This window comes from Narcine bancroftii, chromosome 6, assembly GCF_036971445.1.
Source record: "Narcine bancroftii isolate sNarBan1 chromosome 6, sNarBan1.hap1, whole genome shotgun sequence".
Taxonomy (NCBI): domain Eukaryota; kingdom Metazoa; phylum Chordata; class Chondrichthyes; order Torpediniformes; family Narcinidae; genus Narcine; species Narcine bancroftii.
In genome coordinates this window covers 51,405,779-51,419,326 of record NC_091474.1, presented here as the reverse complement: position 1 = coordinate 51,419,326, position 13,548 = coordinate 51,405,779, and the positions used below count along the sequence as shown (strand labels likewise).

At 43.7% G+C, this 13,548-nt stretch overlaps 1 protein-coding gene across 6 annotated transcripts in view; it reads left to right on the top strand.

Moving 5' to 3' along the window:
• The window catches only part of LOC138736086 (linker for activation of T-cells family member 2-like), a 125,918-nt gene extending 120,464 nt beyond the window's left edge, over positions 1–5,454 (top strand). For all 6 annotated transcript variants that reach the window (XR_011340084.1, XM_069884980.1, XM_069884982.1 and 3 more), the window contains one exon: positions 4,251–5,454. The gene's annotated coding sequence lies outside the window, so the exon portion shown is untranslated. The remainder of the gene's footprint in view (positions 1–4,250) is intronic.
• Positions 5,455–13,548: the final 8,094 nt, after the last annotated feature.

Sequence of the window (13,548 nt, the reverse complement as noted above, 5' to 3'; positions counted from 1 at the left end):
CAGTTCATGATTAAGTAGAAACTCTGCCTGGCCCTTCAGGAAAAAGAATCTCAGGGTTGTATGCGATGTCACGAGTGTAGTTTGAACTTGAACTTTGTGGAGGGGAGATAAATGTCTAACTGAGGTGATGAGAAAAGTAATCATGGTGAAAGAGAAAGGAAATTTGAGGATCACAGCCCCACGGTAAGTGAAAGGAGGACCAACAGAAAGAGGAATGACCAAGGATAAAGCCAACACAATCAGAATCAGGTTTGTTTTCATGAATGTGTCACAAAATTTGTTGTTTTGTGGCTGCAGTATTATGCATTACAGGTGAAATATTACTATAAATTACATTACTATTTAAAATTAAATAAATTAGTCCAAAAGGAGAAAAAAAAGTGAGGTTGTGTCTCTGGTTCATTGTCCATTCAGGAATCTGATGGCGGAGGGGAAGAAGCCGTCCTTGTGCTGCTGGGCACTGTCTTCGGGCTCCTGTATCTCCTTCCTGATGGTAGCAGTGAGGAGATGGCATGGCCTGGGTGCTGGGGGTCCTTGAGGATAGAGATTGCTTTCTTGAGGCACCGCCTCTTGTAGATTTCCTCATTGGAGTGAAGACTGAAGCCCATGATGGTGCTGGCCAAGTTCACAACTCTTTTTGTGTTCTGTGCATTGGCACCTCCATATAAGACAGTGATGCAACTGGTCAGAACTCTCCACAGTACACTTGTGGAAATTTGCAAGAGTCTTTGGTGGCATTCCATATCTCCTCAAACTCAAGGTGTTTGATAAGCTGCGACATAAAAGACATTAACAAGTCATGGAGTTAGGGGTGATGTATTAGCATGGATAGGGGATTGGTTAACCAATAGAAAGCAGAGAGTTGGGACACGGGTGTTTTTGTGGTTGGCAATCATTGGTGAGTGGGGTGCCACAGGGGTCGGTGCTGGACCCGCAACTGTTCATGATATACATTAATGATCTGGAAGATGGGATGGAATGTGGTGTATCTAGCTTTTCTGATGACACTAAATTGAGTGGAAAAACAAATTGTGCAGAAGATACGGAGAGTCTGCAAAGAGATAGAAAGGTTAAGTGAGTGGCCAAGGGTCTGGCGGATGGAGTACAATGTTGGTAAATGTGAGATTATCCACTTTGGAAGGAAAAATGGAAGATCAGAATATTATTTACATGGCAAGTGATTTCAGCCTGCGGCCGTGCAGAAGGACTTGTGCATGAATCGCAAAAGGTTGTTTTCAGATGCAGCAGGCGATCAAAAAGGCAAATGGAGCAGGGAGGTTCTGCTCCAGCTATAAGGTACTGGTGAGGCCGCATCTGGAGCACTGGGTGCAGTTCTGATCTCCTTACTTGTGGAGTGGCTTTGGAGGCGGTGAGAGGAGATTCACCAGGATGATTCCAGAGATGAGAGGGGTTAGCCTATGAGGAGAGATTGAGTGTCTGAGTCTGTACTCGCTGGAATTTAGAAGAACGAGAGGGTATCTTATAGAAACACATAAAATTATGAAAGACATAGATAAGATAGAGGTAGGTAAGTTGTTTCCATTGGTGGGGGAGACGAGAACAAGGGGACATAGCCTCAAGATCCAGTAGGGTTGTGAATTTAGCCAGCGCCATCATGGGCACCAATCCTTCACTCCATCGAGGATATCTACAAGGGGTGGTGTCTTCAGAAAGCAGCCTCTGTCCTCAAGGATCCCATCACCCAGGCCATGATCCCTTCACTCTGCTACCATCAGGAAGGAGGTACAGGAGTCTGAAGACGAGCACCCAGTGGTTCAAGAACATCTTCTTCCCCTCCACCATCAGATTTCTAAATGGACAATGAACCACAGCCTTTAATTTGCACTGATTTATTTAGTTTTAACTATGTAATTCATAGTAATTTGTGCCCCTGTGATGTTGCTGCAAAACAACACATTTCATGACACTTATTCATGGCAATACATTCCGATTCTGATAATGCTGGAAACACCCAACAAGCAGTCAGCACTTGGGGAAAGAAGACTCTTGGCAAAAATTCTCATTTGCACCAAACAGCCACATTTATCAGAATGAGGAGTCAGTCTACAGAGATGAGGGGCAGTCGCTAACGGGCAAGTGCACAGCCAACAACATTAATAAAACAAAAGAGATGGTTGTTGACTTCAAAAGGGCCCGGGGGACCATACTCCTCTGACCACTGACGGATCCACTGTTGAGGACGTCAAGAGTATCAGTTCCTTAGAGGGCACTTGGTGGAGAATCTCACCTGGTCCCTTAACACCAGCTCCCATAGCCAAGAAAACACAGCAGCGCCTCTACTTCCTGCGAATGCTGAGGAAAGTTCGTCTCCCACCCTCCATCCTCACTGCATTCTACAGAGGATGTATCAAGAGCATCCTGTGTAACTGCATCACTGCCTGGTTTGGAAGCTGTACCACCTCGGACCGCAAGACCCCGCATAGGACAGTGAAGTCAGCGGAAAATATCATCTCTTCCTACCGTGACAGACATCTACAACACTCGATATAGGCAAAAGACAATAAACATTGTGAAGGACTCCACACACCCCTCGTGTAAACTGTTCTCCCTTCTGCCTTCTAGGAGGTACCCTAGCACTCAGGCCCTTATATTCAGAGTGGGAAACAGTTTTTTTCCCCCAAGCCTGAACTTCCAGAATATATGTGGATAGTTTACCATGGTAGTTTACTGTATACGTCTTAATATTTTAATATTTCAATGTGCTTAACTTCTATTGTGTCTTATATTTACGTACATATGCTCCATGGTTCTGGAGAAACAGAACAATAAGTAAAGGTGACTTGACTTAAGTGGGAAGTAAAAGTTTGAAAACTATGGTTTTAATCATCCCTAATGGTCAGCATCAAGGGAGAAGGGAATGCACAGGCAAACATCATGGAGAGCAAGTCAGGCAGAGGGAGCTCAGTATGACCTGCTGTTCAAGACTTTATTGAAGGAAATGATGCTGAGGCAGGAGATCATGTGGCAGCTAATGCTGTTAATGCAATAAAGGAAGAGGTTTTAATTGTGAGGAACAGCAAGTTAAGGATTGGGAGAACATTAAAAATATCACAAGATTAACAAAAAAAAGTGGCAAAGTGAATTTGAATGCAAAAGAGTTTCTACAAGTAGGAATAAAAAGGAAAAGACTAGTAAGGGTGTAGTGTGTGCACTACATGAGGTGTGGAGTAAGAACCACACGCAAGCACAGCCGAGTCGAGGTCCAAGACTGATTTATTGCTCTGCCAGCTCTGTTTATATTCACTCCCTGCCTCTGACGGCAGGAGTGACATCATCTCAGTGCCGGCCTCCAACGGACCGGCGTTCCCGCAGTTTCCCGCTGTTTCCTGTTGTGCAGGAGGTCATATGGGACAATAGCCGTTGGTCCCCACGGGACCCTCGCAATCACCACATTTGCCAGCCATTTTGTGAGCTGGCTCACGACTCAGTTCAGGGGCTGCTACCAAGGTAAAGAACATTGAAAATAGAGAATGCTAGAGTACCCAGCAGGTCAGACTGTATCTGCAGAGGGAGAAACTGTCATTGGTTCAGATCATTCAAAATCTGTAAAGTGAGAAACTCAGTTTGAAGGCACAGAGAGAGAGAGAGAGAGAACTTTAATTGGGTGAGGCCAGGGTTGCACAGGTATTCCTGAATGTTTTCTAATTTAAGTGCATCCTGTGGATGTTGTGTGACCTGTTGTGTTTCTCCAGCACATTTGTTGTATCGAAGTAAAAGTATGGTTGAGTATAAAGAGAATATTTAATAGACCAGAAACCCCAGCACTGTTAGTACTGTTTTTATGGCAGTGGTTCTCAACCTTTTTCTTTCCACTCACATACCACTTTATGTATTCCTTATGCCATCGGTGCTCTGTGATTAGTAAGGGATTGCTTAAGGTGGTACGGGAGTGGGAAGTAAAAGTTTGAAAACTATGGTTTTAATCATCCCTAATTGACTCGTTCGGTGCACGGTTTCCTAACTCCAAAGGAAATGGGCCAATGACAATTTTTCTCAAGCAAAATATTTCAGTAACAATTGCGTTATTCTCAACGTTCCCTTCCCACTCCCACACCACCTTAAGCAATCCCTTACCAATCACAGAGCACCGATGGCACAGGGATTACTTCAAGTGGAAAGAAAAAGGTTGAGAACCACTGTTTAATGGATTAGCAGTTATTAATTTGATTTAATAAGCATGTGAGCACATTGATAAACTAAACATTTAACTGCATTATCTTCTTTAACAGACATAGAGGAGACAGTGATCCACAGACAATGGCAGCAGTTGTCTCACACTTCGAGGAGAAAGCTATCCCGCAAACCTCTGGAGAATTCCTCGCTACTATTCAGTAGTGTTTTAATTCTGCTAAGAACAGTTTCAAGTCTCAAATGTCATGGATATTTGATGACCAGGATTCCATTAATTAATTGCAGCCAGAAAATCCTATTCAAACAGTTCCCCGTTCTAATTGATTAATACCACTCCGCTCAAGATGGTTTCTGCAGAGTTGGAAGATTTCAGTGCTGATTATCTGTACCTGCTGCTTTTCATTCCATTATCCTAGACCTCTTCCAAATCATGTAAACTACTAATAATGCCAGCATTTGGGACCGATTTCTCCAGAAGACTATTCATCTCTTCGTCAGTTAGTTATTATAGTATTTTAAGTTATTGCACCCATTGTCAGATTTAACATTCAAAAATGTTAAGCCATTTTCAAACTCACAATAGATTTAAAATTTCCAATTGGTAATAAAGTGCTGCATATAAAAATACTTTTGATGCAGCATTGTCTTAAATATGTGCTTTGTAGCAAGTCATTCTGTACTTCCCTGAGATTTTCTGCACTCCACATGTCATGCAGGATTCGAGGTACATGCAATTCTAAGGATATTTTAAGCTATTATGGATCGGAAGAAAATATTACATTTTTTCAATCAAAAGTTCAAACTCTATATTAAATAAATATTTTCCCATTTGAATGACTCGGCAATGGTTTGCTAGTGGGCAAACTTCAACTAATTGTCCCCCTTTCAAACTTACTGTATTGCTCAGACACTCCGGCAACTAACTTCAGGTCACTTGTTCTTTCTCTCTGTATCAGAACTGGCCGTTGCTGCCAGTCGTCCGTCTGTGATTTTGGCTCAACTTTTTCCTCTCGATTGTATAGCCTGACCTCTGGGCACTTCCCACAGCCAAATGATGATGGGACTATGTATAAAAAGTGCTGTAATTTCTCCTTGGTCAAACCAGAATGTGCATAACTTGACCTTGAATAAAATCCGGAATGTGCTCTTTAAATCACAGTGAATTAATTGATTACAAATTTAAAACTGTGGAGCACAGTAGCAAATAAAGGAAAAATAGTGTCTTCCCCATACATTATGGAGGGCCCTGTACGTGTAAGGAAATACAGTAAAATAAATCTCTTAAGTGACACATTCAAGTGAGTTTTACTAGTTTGTCCTCAGTGACCCTCCAGTTGCTAAGCAGTTCTTAACACCTTGCTTTAAGAATATCAGTGTTCTGGGAAACAAGGAGTGATGGCAAATAAGCCTTTAACACATTCACAGGGCACGTTCAATCCCTTCCCACAAACCACAATGTTTGCAGCACAAAGCCACACACCCATATGGAAGTTGCCCTCCAAGGCACACATCGTCGTGACTTGGGAATATGTTGTCGTTATTTCACTGTGGCCAAGTCAAAATCCTGGACATCCCTCACAAATAGCATTGAGGGTAAATACACACAGCTCAAGCACTGCAGTCGATCAAGAAGGCAGCTCACTGCCACTTTCTCAAGGGCAAGTAGTGATGGACAATTAAAAGCTAGCTCAGCCCGAGACACCCACATGCCTTGAATGAATAATAGGTTCCATCTGATGACATCCCTCCATCTTTGTTACTTCTCTCCTCATCTGCCCACAGTTGGCTTGGTGTTTCATCCTCTGTTAGGCAGCCTGACACACTGGGAAATTCCTGCACATTATAATATTCATAGAACCCTACAGTGCAGAAACCAGCCCTTGGGCCCATCAGGTCCCTGCAGAACTATTTTTCTGCCTTGTGCCGGCAACCTGCACCAGGACCATAGCCCTCCTTGCTCCTCTCAGCCTTTCCAAATTTTTCTGAAACGTCAAAATTGAAGCCACAGCACTCTCCACTCTCTGCACGAACGACTTTTCCCTTTGAACAGTCCCCCTTTCACTCTTAAACCATGCCCTCTAGTTGTTGTCTCACCTAACCTCAATGGAAAAAGCCTGCTTTCATATACTCTCTCTGCCTCCTCAGTTCCTGGTGGGCAAGATTGCTGGAGCTGTTGGCGAGATTTTAAATTAGTTTGGCAGGGGTTGGGCACCAGAAGGTAAGAGAAGAGAACAGAGCAGAAGTTGGAAAGGATGACACAATGTGTTGTGGATGTGGGAAGGACAGGCAGGGAAGGAAGCATATATGTAGTTATTTGGTGGGCTTGGCACGGTGGGCATAGCGGCTGGTGCAACATCCTTACAGTGCCAGCGACATTTGAATCCCGCACTGTCTGTTTGCACGTTCTCTCCATATCTACGTGGGTTTTCCCAGGGGAGGGTGCTCCAGTTTCCTCCCACCATTCATACTGGGGGTGAAGGTTAATTGGGTGTAAATTGGGTAGCACAGACTTGTTGGCCGAAAAGGCCTGCTGCTGTGCTGTATGTCTTTAAAAAAAAGTGTTTATTTCAATGTAAGGAGCATTAGGAATAAAGGAGATGAACTTGGATAAAGATGAGCATGGATCATTTCGTAGAATTACAATGTGGTGGTCATTACAGAGGTAGGCACCAGGGTTTAGAGGGGAGACATTACTGTTCAGAGATAGTAGCACAGCTGCAGAAAGGGAGGACGCTGTGGAGGGACTATCTACTGAAATAGGAAGAAAGTAATCACTGCATTGGGAGTATTCTATAGGCCCCCAAATAGCTCTCAGGAAACAAGGAGCAAGGTTGGCAGATTTTGGAATGCTGCATAAATAACAAGGTGGTTGTTATGGGAGACCAACTTCCAAAATATTGACTGATACCTCCTTACTCTAAGAGGGATAGACAGGGCAGAATTTGTCTGGTGCGTCCAAGGATTTCTGACAGTACGTGGTCCGGCTGACTCGAGGAGAGGCCATACTGGATCTAGTACTGGGTAATGAACCTGGTGACAGATCTCTCGGTGAGGGAACATTTTGGTGAGAGTGACCACAACTCCCTGAACTTTAGCACAGCTATGGACAAAGATAGAATCAGGCAAAAATGGTGAACTGTTTAATTGTGGAAGGGCTAATTACCATGGGATGAGGCAGGAACTCGGAGAGTAAATGTTATAATATATTTTTTTTATTTTTCACTGTGAACCATATCAACCAAAATATGTACAAACGTTTCTCATTAAATATACAGTGGCATTTTCTCTCTTTTTTCCCCCCTTTCCCTCCCTCTCCTCTTCCCACCCCCCCCTCCGAAACCCATAAATATTTAACATATACAATACAATAAAACCATAAAACAATATCTTCACACAAAGGAAAATAAACAAGAAAAATGTGTTACACTGAATCTAGTCGTTTTGACTTCTTATCATTTTAGGGGATGGAGGTCTGAGGCAAGCTCTCTTTGTTATGTTCCATGTATGGTTCAAACTCGGGAGAGTAAATTAGGAACAGATGTTCTTGGGACAAAGCACAGGATAATGTGGAGGTTGATTAGGGACCACTTATGCAGGGCCCTGGATAGGTTTGTCCCACTGGTAGGGAAAGGGGAACCGTGGTTGACAAAACAGGTGAGGCAGCTGGTTAAGAGGAAGGAGGAAGCTTACATCAGATTTAGGAAGCAAAAAACAGGAAGAACTCATGAGAATTATAAGGTAGCCAGGAAGGAACTTAAGAAAGGACTTAAAGAGATCTGGAAGGGGGAATAAAAAGGCCTTGGCAAGTAGGTTTAAGGAAAGCATGAGGAACAGAAAGATAAGAGTGAAGATGGGGCCGCTTAACGATAAAGAGGCAACATGTGCCTGGAGGCGGAGGAGATTGGGGTGGTTGTGGCGGCCCAGAATTGTGGAGATCGGGCCGGCACATCGCGCGACACCAGACGCGGACAGAGATCGCTAAAGCAACTCCCAGGACAACGAACTGGCAGGGGTAGAAGCTGGGGCAGCATCAGACCAACAGCCCTAAAATGGCATTGGTCAAGCTGCCCAGCGAACTCAACAGAAACAGGCTGGGGAAGAAGGGCATTCATGTGCATGGATGTTCCCACCTGCTATTGTTATTTGTATGGCTGACTCAGTCAATCAGCAAAAATGGTGGAAGCTTGAACAGTATAAAAGCAGCATTTCCAGCCCTAATAAAGGAGTGAACTTAACCTGCCCACTTATGTGTGTGTTTCTTTGTAGCAGTCATCTACATGGTCATAAATGAATACTTTTCTTCAGTAGTCACCAGAGATCGGTGCTAGGTCCCCTGTAGTTCATAATTTATATTAATGATTTGGATGATGGGGTGGTTAACTAGGTAAGTAAATACACAGATGATACAAGAATAGGGGGTGCAGTGTATAGTGAGGAAGGTTTTTAGGGATTACAGAGGGATTTGGTTTGTCTGGAAAATTGGGCTGGAAGATGGCAGATGGAATTTAATGTAGAGAAGTGTGAGGTGCTTCATTTCGGGAAAAAATGATCAAAATAGGACATATGTAGTAAAGGGGAGGACATTGGGGAATGCACAAGAACAAAGAGATCGGAGTTATGGTGCATCGTTCCTTGAAGGTGGATTCCCATGTTGACAGGGTGGTTAAGAAGGTATTTGGTATGTTAGCATTCATAAATCATAGCATAGAGTATAGGAGCTGGGAAGTGATACTGCGACTGTTTAAGGTGTTGCTGAGGCCAGGTTTAGAGTATTGAGTTCAGTTCTGGTCTCCAAATTATAGGAAGGATATAGATAAGGTAGAGAGGTTGCAGAGAAGATTTACAAGGATGCTGCCTGGCTTAAAATACGTAGAGAACAGAGAAAGATTGAAGAGGTTAGGATTTTATTCATTGGAACATATGACGGTTGAGAGGGGATTTGATAGAGGTATTTAAAATTATGAAGGGAATAGATAGACTAGATGCAAGTCGACTCTTTCCCCTGAGAGCAGGGGAGGTTGAAACAAGAGGACACAAGTTGAGGGTAAGGGGGAAAAATTTTAGGAGAAACATTAGAGGATGCTTCTTCGCTCAGAGAGTGGTGGCTGAATGGAGTAATCTTCCGGAGAAAATAGTTGAGGCAGAGTCAATTCTTTCATTTAAGAGGAGGCTGGATATATACATGGATAGGAGGCGGTTGGAAGGTTATGAGTGGAGAATAGGTGGGGGGATCTAGCGGATTTGTTTGAGTGAACCGGCGTGGACTTGAAGGGCTGAGATGGCCTGTTTCCATGCCATAAACTGCTATATGGTTATATATGAAAAGGACATTGGTCAATCTCAAGTCAGAATAGAACAAGATTATATGCTGGACCATTTGAGATTAAGAAAGACTAAGTACTGGAACTTCTTAAAGAACATTAGGATTGGAAAGTCCCTGGGTCTGGATGAGATATACCCAGGTTTCTGTGGGAAGGGAAGGAAGAGATTACTGAGAAGTTGACAATAATCTTTGAGTCCTGCTTGGCCACAGGGGAGGTGCCGGAGGACTGGAGAATGGCAAATGTGGTCCCCCTGTTTAAAAAATGTAATAGGGAAAATCCTTGGAATTATAGACCGGAGAGTCTTACATCAATGGTGAGAAAACTGTTGGAGATGATTCTTAAGAACAGAATTTACAAGCATTTAGAGAAGTATAGTGTTCTTAGGGATAGTCAACATGGCTTTGTGAGGGGAAGGTCATGACTCACATGTCCAATTTAGTTTTTTTCCCAAAAGGTAAAATGATGAAGGTAGGGCAGTAGATGTGGTGTACATGGATTTTAGTAAGGTTTTTGACAAGGTCCCCCATTGAAAACTCATTTAGAAAGTCATGAGGCAAGGAATCCATGGAAACTTGGCTGTATGGATTTAGAATTGGGTTGCCTATAGAATACAGAGAGTAGTAGTGGAAGAAAAGTATTCTGCCTGACGGTGAGTGACCAGTGGAGTACTGCAGGGATCAGTTCTGGGACCCCTGCTCTTTGTGTTTTTTTTATAAATGACCTAGAAGACGAAATAGAAGGATGAATAAGTAAGTTTGTGGATGTTATGAAGGTTGGAGGTGTTGTGGATGGTGCCGAAGTTTTCGTAGGTTACAACTGGATAAAGACAGGATGCAGAGTTGGGCAGAAAAGTGGCAGATGGACTTCAATCCAGTTAAGTGTGAGGTTATGCATTTTGGAAGGATTAACCAGAAGGCTGAGTACAGGGTTAATGGTCAGTTACTTAGGAGAGTAGATGAACAGAGGGGCCTTGAGGTTCAAATCCATACATCTCTCAAGGTTGCTGCACAGGTTGATAGGATAGTTAAGAAGGCCTCATTAGTCACGGGATTGAGTTCAAGAGTTGTGAGATAATGTTGCAGCTCTATAAATCTCTGGTGATACCACACTTAGAATATTGTGTTCAGTTCTGGTCACCTCATTATAAGGATGTGGAAGCCATAGAGAGGGTGCAGAGGAGATTTACCAGGATGTTTCCTGGATTGGAAAATATATCTGATGAGGCAAGGTTAGCAGAGCTGGGAGTTTTCTCTTTGGAGCAAAGAAGGATGAGAGGTAATGATGGAGATCTACAAGATTATGAGAAGCACAGATAAGGTAGACAACCAGCACTTTTTTTTCCCCAGGAATAGCTCAAACAAAGGATATGTGTATAAAGGCAGGAAAGTTTAGGGGAGACATCAGGGGTAAGTTTTAAAAAAACAGTTTTGGGTGCCTGGAATGCCTTGCCAGGGGTGGCGGGAGAGAATGGAACAATAGGGGCATTTAAGAGACTTAAATGGATGAAAGAAAAAGAGGGTAAGAGGTAGGGAGGATTTAGTATTTTTCTTGGGTAGATTGGCACAATATCATGGGCCGAAGGGCCTGTACTGTGCTGCAATGTTCTATGTTCAAGCCCTAGTAACATCCTCGTAAATCTTCTCTGCACTATTTCAATCTTACTGATATAATTTGATTTTAGACAAACAGTACGGTAACAGGCCACTTCAGCCACAGAGTCTGTGCCGCTCAATTTACTTCCAATTAACCTACAACCCCCAGTACGTTTCGAATGATGGGGGGAGTCTGGAATGTCAGGGGAAAATCCACACAGACACAGAGAACATTCAAACTCCTTATAGACAACCTGGCCCCGATCGCTGGCACAGTGAAGTTGTTGCGCTAACCACTAGGCCAAACCTGCCACCCAAAAAAATGAAGAACAGTTACAGGACTTCGAGTCAGCAAATTGAAAGGATTCACCTGAGCACCTGAATGAGTACAACAGGGCTGTCTCAGACTTTATCAAAACAGCTATGGATGAGTATGCTCCAAATCATTCAGTGTTTTCCCCAACCAGAAACCCTGGATGAACAATGAGAGCCAGGTTACAGGGATTTAAGTTCCGAGATCCCGATCAGTACAGCAGGAGCAGGTAAGAACTGCAGAAAGCCATCTCGTGGGTCATCTCCTGGATGAAAATGAAAAGAACAAGGGATACCTGTCAACTGTGGCAGGGCCTAAATGCCATAACCTGTTACAAAACCAAATCCAGTAAAGTTACAGGTGGCAAAGCTTTGCTCCCAGACAAGCTCAATGCCTTCTACACCTAATTTGACAACAGTAATAGCAAAGAACCACCCCTCCACACCCCAGTATTCCTTGATGATTCCATCCTGTCTGTATAGGAGGATGATGTGAGGAGAGTGAATCTGAGGAAAGCATTCACCCTGGATAGAGAACCTGGGTGAGTATTAAAAATCTGTGCTGACTAACTTAACAAGGTATTCATGGATATCTTCAATATCTCACTCCAGCAGGGCATGGTACCCACCTGTTTCAAACAGGTGTCAATCATACTGTGCCCAAAAGTGTAGTAAGGAACAACTGGACAGTAAAAATGCATTCATCAGGTTGCTCTTTATCAACTACAGTTTGACATTTAACACTATCATCTCCTCAAAACAGATCAGCAAATTCCAGACCTAGGAGTTAACACCCCACTGTGTAGTTGGATCATTCCTTATCTCCAGACCACAATCAGTGAGGATTGGTAAGAACATCTCCTCCACAATCTCCATCAGTACCGGAGCACCACAGGGCTGTGTTCTCAGCCCCTTGCTGCACTCACTTTACACCTACGACTGTGGCTCGGTAAAACAACAACATCGTCTACAAATTTGCTGATGATCCCACGGCCGTGGGTTGTATCAAGGAAAGTGATGAGTCAGCAGACAGGATGGAGATCGAAAACTTGGCCGAATGGTGCATCAACAACAGCCTTCCATTCAATGTCACCAAAACTAAGGACTTAAGGAAGGGAAAACCAGAAGTGTACAATTCAGTGATCACTGGGGGATCAGAGGTGGAGAGGGTGAGCAAATTTAAGTTCTTGGAGCTAACACACTAATGGCGTCGTGAAGAAAGCTCATCAGCACCTCTACTTCCTCAGGAGTTTGCGGAGGTTTGGTATGACACCATAAACCCTGGTAGAATGTGTGCTGACTGGCTGCATCATGGTCCAGTTGTTCCAGGGCTTTGTCTAGAGCCAGTAAGATGGTGAACTGGAACGGATCCACATCACCGCCCAGACAGGAGCTGCTATGATTCAACACCAGCCTTTCAAAACACTTCATCACTGTTGATGCAAGTGCTACTGGTCGTGACTCATTAAGGCAGGTTACTACACTCTTGGGCACATCAATACCCTTGCAAAAGGTAGTAAACACAGCACAGGACATCATAAGCAAAACCCTCCCCACTATCAAGAACAGCCAGAGAACACTGCCGCCGGAGAGCTGCAACAATCATCAAAGACCCTCACCACCACCCATGCTCTGTTCTCGCTGCTGCCATCAGAAAAGAGGTCTGGATCCCACAAGACTCGCACCACCAGGTTTAGGAACAGCTGCTACCCCTCCTCCATCAGACTCCTCAACGACAAACTCAATCAGGAACTCATTTAAGGTCTCTTCCACTTGTGCACCTAGATTTTTTAATATATATCAGTTTTATAGTTCTTTATCTGTTTACATGTGTATGCTGCGTTTTTTTTGCACTACCAATTCTGCTTCGCTCGCAGGCAAAGGGAATCTCAGGATTGTCTGAGATATCATGTATCTACTCTAACAACAAGTCTGAACTCTCATTTTTCTTTACACATAGACCTGATCTCCAATATGCCACTTTCCTTAGAGCATAGGAGCTGGAGCCACTGTTACGGCAGCACCTCTGCTGGTGTGGACCCATGGAGAGCAGGGAGTGGAGACACAGAGCTACCCCACAGGGTCCAACCGCTCAGACTGACTGCCGTCAATTCCACACTAGCTTTAAACAGCCTGATAAAAGAGCCAACAGTGGTTTGTTGTAAAAT